This window comes from Hibiscus syriacus, unplaced genomic scaffold (assembly GCF_006381635.1).
Source record: "Hibiscus syriacus cultivar Baekdansim isolate YM2019G1 unplaced genomic scaffold, ASM638163v2 tig00112452_pilon, whole genome shotgun sequence".
Lineage (NCBI taxonomy): Eukaryota > Viridiplantae > Streptophyta > Magnoliopsida > Malvales > Malvaceae > Hibiscus > Hibiscus syriacus.
The window spans coordinates 204,326-209,567 of record NW_024063335.1 but is presented as its reverse complement, the minus strand read 5'-3'; the positions used below and the strand labels follow the sequence as shown (position 1 = coordinate 209,567).

Sequence of the window (5,242 nt, the reverse complement as noted above, 5' to 3'; positions counted from 1 at the left end):
AAACATAAATATAGGGTAACAATTCTAATATTGAGCAACTCTTTACACTTTATTATAAACCTTATAACTTTGTACCATTAGTGCTAATATGGTAATTTACCAACTTTCTATTCATGTTCATTTATTAGAATACACAAGTAGTGCCTATACGGTAATTTATCAACTCATGATAAATTTCGTGGTTTTGCACACCTAGTGCTTGTAAGACTATTCATCAACTCATGGTGAATTCCGTGGATTTGCACGAATAGTGCATGTACGACTATTCATCAACTCATGATGAATTCCGTGGATTTGCACACATAGTGCCTGTACGACTATTCATCAACTCGTGATAAATTTCGTGGATTTGCACACATAGTGCATGTAGTACACTTAGTACTGATAACCATTGTAACATATGTTTTTAACACAATTTATTTATAATTCCTAATGAATATGTTAATGCACTCACCTGGCTTTCCCCGCTATGTATCCAAAATGTAAGGCTGATTACTCCGGTACTTTGTCTTTGCCCTTAGTTTTGCATTTCCCCTTTTTCCTTATTTAAATACCTTATTAAAATAATTATTAAATTTATTTCCTCTTTAAAGGACTAAAATGCCCTCTCTATTCATCTATGGTTGCAATCTAGTCTAAAACACTATTCCAATCATTTACCCATTTTTTATCATTTAATCACTTAAATCCTCTATTTTTAAATCTTTTCAATAAAGTCCTTAATTCGACATTTGGGGAATTACAAAAAAAGCAACACTGAAAGCTAAATAGTTTACAGGACAGATAACGAAGCTAAGGATACAACCTTAGCTTGGGCACAGAGGAGCTCAAGTATAAGGTTTGGCTTTCAGAATTTCCAATTCCACTCATGAAATTATTATCTCATATACTAATGTATTGGCTAGTAATAACAGGAAACTAATTTAGTGTTTTCAAAGAAATCTTAATCGGAGAGAAGACATCACATCGTTAGCGTCAGACATGGTTATGGCCTAATTTAACGTTGGTTTCCATTGCATGAACCAGGCACCGCATTGCAAAAGGTCGGGAGTCTTTGAATATATACTATCTTATAGTCACTTTTGATTTAATTTTTTTAAGTGAAGTCAGAGCCTATAATCTTGTTATTGTGATTAGAGTAAATTAGGTTAATAGGGTTGCTTATAAATGAACCTCTGTAATATTCTATCTGAATTAACTAGTAGATAGATTATATACCGATAGAAAATATAAATTCGAATCTAAAAATATTTTTCAAAACACAAAAACTGAAAATTTTGAATTTAAATTTAAGAATATTTCTCATATATGTTTAAAAAGTTATTTGTTTAATATGGATTCAAAAAGTGATTCGAATCCTAAAAACGCTTTTAAAAAACAATGGTGAATGGGTCTAAGCTAAAGGAACATGTCCAAATAAGGTGTGAAAGATGTGGACCCATTAATGGGTGAATGGATCCCTTTTCCAGGCCTTGATCTGTGGTCACCACCAAGAACGATTGATCATTACTTTGATGAAATAAGTATTCATTCAAAGCCCAATCTATGGAGTCCAAAAACCCTAGTCAGGTATCAATATATGCATTTCGCTAGGGGTTGTACAACTTCTTCCGTCTTTTTCAGGTTTTTCATCTCTCTCCAACTTCACTTTTCAACTCAACTCATGGCGGCTGCTCAAATCAGCAAAAAGTGAATGGTATCGTCGCTTATACCGCCTTTGTTTCATTGACTATTCCATTTTTTCCCATCATGTCTTTAACTAGTTTTCGCCTTTTTCTACTGCGTTCAGTTCGTTGCTGATGGAGTCTTTTTCGCGGAACTCAATGAGGTTTTGACCAGAGAGTTGGCTGAGGATGGATACTCTGGAGTTGAAGTAAGAGTTACTCCTATGCGCACCGAGATCATCATAAGAGCCACCCGCACCCAAAACGTTCTCGATATATTTACATAAAAATCATGCATCCTCTACTAGGTTTAATTAATTTTTCGGAACAATGTCAAACTTTTTAATTCTTAATGTCTAATTGCAATATTGAATCAATTATTATGTGAAATCGATGGATTTGAAAATTTTGAATGATGATTTGCTACTGCTTGTGTATATTCGATTGAATGTTTCCATTGCTAATCCACACTTTTTAACTGTATATTTACTAATCTATAAAGCATATAGGTTAATTCTATACTGATCTTTTGTCTGATGATGTTGTACAGTAACATTTTGGAGGGTATACAAATGTTCTTAATTTAATAATTTAATTATTTAGATTTTGGTGTAATCCTTTGATTTAATCTGATATAATTTTTGTTTGGGCATTTAAGCTGATATATGGGATGGTTTGTACAGGGCCTGCTATGGTGTGCTGAGATTTGTCATGGAGAGTGGTGCCAAGGGATGCGAGGTTTATATAATTCCTTTTTTCTTCTTTATTTGATATCTTTTAAAAATTTATAATACGTGCTTCATTTTGCAATAGGTTATTATTAGTGGAAAGCTAAGAGCACAGCGAGCCAAATCCATGAAATTCAAGGATGGATACATGATCTCATCCGGCCATCCAGTCAATGAATATATCAATTCTGCTGTCAGACACGTTCTTTTGAGACAGGTTTGCAATTGATTTGTTTAGTCTTTACTCTGATGTGGCCTTTTCAAACTTCGATTTTTTTTTATCAATTTACTAATCGACAAATCTCTTTCATAACACAGGGTGTCCTTGGTATCAAGGTCAAGATCATGCTTGACTGGGATTCCAAGGCCAAGTAGGCTCCTACAACTCCCTTGCCTGATCTTGTCACAATCCACCCGCCCAAGGAGGTGTCATGGTTGGAGAAGAAAAACGACGAGGAAGCATCGAAGAACATTTGGGAAATGAGGATCGAGGGTTAGGGATTGAAGACAGAAATTGGGAATTAAATCACGTGATATGCAAGAGGTCACTTACCGCAACAGTGGAGCAGGCCAAGTAAAATAGAGGTATGAAGGAGCAGCCCAAACCCGAAGGCCCAATACCTGAAGAAGAAAGGAAAGAGAAGAATCATTCTGTTATTTAGTTGTTATATAGCTTGACAGTTGGCATGAAATGTATGGAAAATGTAACTAAATAATTATCAGCTTGGGTTGTAAAAATTCTTTATGTAATGAATGATAAAATTTCTTCTCTATCAGCTCTCTTTCTTCTAAATTTCTTCTCTCGAATCTTTTCTTTTTCTCTCAATCCATAAAATTGGTATCAGTACCTCTATTCTTGACAAGATAGTGGGCATGAAAAGAAGAATCAGACCATGGCTGAAGCTGATCTATCAGGCCTGCAAAAACAGATGGAATAATTAACAGTATTAGTAAAGCAAGGTCAGGACGAGACTAATCCACCTAAATGGTGTAAAACACAAGAAAACAAAATCACTGCACTGGAGTCAAGGATGTCTACTAATCATGGCTATGTTGAAGAGTTGTTAAAAATCCTAACAGGAAGAACGGGTGAAGAAGAACAGTCTGTTGGGGAACAAGTACAAACTCCTAATACTTCTAAAAATGGTGAGAAGAGTCATGTTTTGGTGACTGTTGCGAATGACAAGTCTAGATTTACTTATAAAATGGATGAACTTGAGATATTAAAGACTAAACCTGATGCTTGTTTAGCCCTTAAGAACAGTTCTAGGCATGAGAATCAAATGGGTGAAAACAGTGAATCTAGACCTATTATGTTAGGTCAGGAAGCTGAGAAAAAGGGCTCGGGGGTTCATTTAGCAGTTCAGGGACTATGTGGCACAGACCTAAAATAGAACTGTCATTCTTTGAAGGGGTTAATCCTAGGGGATGGATTAAAAAAGGCCTGAAATATTTCTCTATTTGTAGTGTTCCTGTTGAACAAAGAGTAGATGTAACTACTATGTATTTGACAGGCAAGGCGAAAATATGGTTTGATGGTTATATAATGCAAAAGCACCATATAACATGGCATGAATTTGAAGCTGATCTTTGTCATAGATTCAGTGACATATCTTTTTCTGATATTGTAGAAGAGTTTACTAAATTGACTCAAAAGGGGTCAGTGAAGGATTATCAAGAAAAATTTGAGGAGTTACAGCCTCATATGTTATTATAGAATCATACTTTGATTGAGGAGTTTTTTGTATCACTTTTTATTAGTGGACTAAGAGATGACATTAAGCATAGGGTCAAGGCTTTAGATCCTAAAAACTTGTCTGAAGCATGTAAACATGCCAAACTCTATGAACTGTCTGTGGAGTTTGAAAATAAAAGATTAAGGCCTTCTTTTAAAAGCCCACCCTACCCAAACCCTATATCTATATCTAAGACAACTACACTGCCAGTGCATACAAAGCCTACCTCCATACCAAATCCAAAACAAAATCTTATGGATTACAGAAGGCAAAATAATATCTGTTTCAAATGTGGTGAGAAATATCTGCCAGGTCATCAGTGTAAAAACAGGCAGTTGAATATGATTACTGAACAGGTTGGCACTTATCCATTGGAAGTTTGTCCTATTGATACAGACAAATATCTGCAACCAGAAGATGAAAACCTAGAAATTTCTATGAATGTTATTACTGGTTGCATTGGCCATAATACATTGAGAATACAGGGTACTATTCAAGGAATACCATTGAATATATCCTAATTGATGGTGGTAGTACACATAGTTTCTTGACCCTAAAATGGGCTGATACTGGTATAGAGATTAATACCCCTTATCCATTGGTCATCACTATGGCTAATGACTAACAACTTTTCAGTTCTGCTAGATGCAACAAAGTAGAATGGCAAATGCAGGGACATACTTTTTTACACGATTTTAGGCTGCTTAAATTGGGAGGAAGTGACATGGTCTTAGGAGTTGATTGGATGAAGTTATTCAGTCCAATATTAATGGACTTCAATAACATAACTCTAAGCTTTAATCATCAAGGGGAGCAAATTTGTATTCAAGGACAACAACCCTCAACTAAACTATAGCAAATTTCAGGGGCTACATTACTTAAAATGTTTGCATGGGATTTTGATATTTTGGGCCATATTGTCTTATTAACTATGGCATAAAATTCTACTTCTATTCCTACTGAACTCCAACATGTGTTGGAGCAATATAACACAATTTTTGCTGAACCTAAAGGGCTACCCCCTCAGAGAACTCATGACCATGCTATTCCACTTAAATCTAATACTACACCTATTAATTTAAGGCACTACAGATTTCCTCACAATCAGAAAGTT

General features: G+C 35.1%; 1 pseudogene; it reads left to right on the top strand.

Moving 5' to 3' along the window:
- The first annotated feature begins 1,614 nt into the window (after positions 1-1,614).
- On the top strand, positions 1,615-3,085 carry LOC120179755 (annotated as a pseudogene).
- The last annotated feature ends 2,157 nt before the right edge of the window (positions 3,086-5,242 follow it).